General features: G+C 35.7%; 1 non-coding gene across 1 annotated transcript; it reads right to left on the reverse strand.

The window, feature by feature from the left end:
• Positions 1–931: 931 nt before the first annotated feature.
• On the reverse strand, positions 932–1,095 carry LOC112621999. The gene has a single exon (XR_003118907.1). It is a non-coding gene; the product is annotated as a U1 spliceosomal RNA (small nuclear RNA).
• Between the last annotated feature and the right edge of the window lie 239 nt (positions 1,096–1,334).

Genomic DNA, 1,334 nt, shown 5'->3' on the forward strand with positions numbered 1-1,334 from the left:
GTGTCATAGAGCTTTTTCCTTTTGTTATTTTCTAGTAATCACACAGTTTTAGGCCTTTCATTTAAGTCTTTAATCCATTTTGAGTTGATTTTTGTATATGACAAAAGATATGGGTTCTTTTTTGTTTGTTTGTTTTACATTCTGTTAGTATGGTATATCACATTTATGTATTTGCTTATGTTGAATCATTTTTGCATCCCAGGGATAAATTCCGCTTGATCATGGTGAATAAGGGTCTTAAGTTTGTCTTTGATGGAAGACTTCTAATTATTTATTAAATCTCCCTACTTATTATTTATCTATTCTGATTTTCCCTTTCTTCATTATTCAGTGTTGATAGGTTGTGTGTGTCTAGGTATTTATTCAGTTTGTTAGTGTACAAGTGCACCCGCTTATGATTATTTATATTTCTGTGGTATCAGTTGTAATGTCTCCTTTTTCATTTATAATTTTGTGTATTTGAGTCTTCTCTCATTTTTTTAAGTTAGTCTTGCTAAAGGTTGACCAATTTTGTTTATTTTTTTTTTATTTATTTATTTTTGAGATGCAGCCTTGCTCTGTCGCCCAGGCTGGAGTGCGGTGGCACAATCTCCACGGCTCACTGCAAGTTCCGCCTCCCGGGTTCACGCCATTCTACTACACGCGCCTGCCACCACGCCCGGCTAATTTTGATTTTGTATTTTTAGTGGAGACAGGGTTTCATCGTGTTGGCCAGGATGGTCTCGATCTCCTGACCTCGTGATCCGCCCGCCCAAAAACCAACTCTTATTTGTGTTGATGTTTTCTATGATTTTTCTAGTCCCTATTTCATGTATCTATATGCCGATCTTATTTCCTTCATTCTACTAACTTTATACATCGTTTATTGTTCTTTTTCTAGGTCTTTGAGGTGTAATGTTTGGTTATTTCTTTTCTTTCTTTTTATTTTTTTTAGGGGAAAGCGTGAACAAAGTACCCCACTACCGCAAATTATGCAGTTCAGTTTCCTACATTTGGGGAAATCACAGAGGTCAGCATATCGGGACTGCGATGGATAAGCTTTGCCCTGGGAAAACCACTTTCGTGATCATGGTATCTCCCCTGCCAGGTAAGTATGTGTTCGGTTATTTCTTTGATATATTGCTTCTGTTTTCATGCAGGTGTTTATATGTTTCATGTAGGTCTAACTTCACTCTTAGAACCACTTTTGCTGCATCCCCTAAGTTTTCGTATTTTGTTTTTCTATTTTTGTTTGTCTCAAGATGTTTATAATTTCTCTTTCAATTTTATTTGACCCATTTGTTGTTCAGAAGCATGTTGTTTAATTTTCACATATTGTGAATTTTCCAGAATTT

The sequence above is a fragment of the Theropithecus gelada genome, chromosome 3 (genome assembly GCF_003255815.1).
Source record: "Theropithecus gelada isolate Dixy chromosome 3, Tgel_1.0, whole genome shotgun sequence".
In the NCBI taxonomy this organism is placed as follows: Eukaryota; Metazoa; Chordata; class Mammalia; order Primates; family Cercopithecidae; genus Theropithecus; species Theropithecus gelada.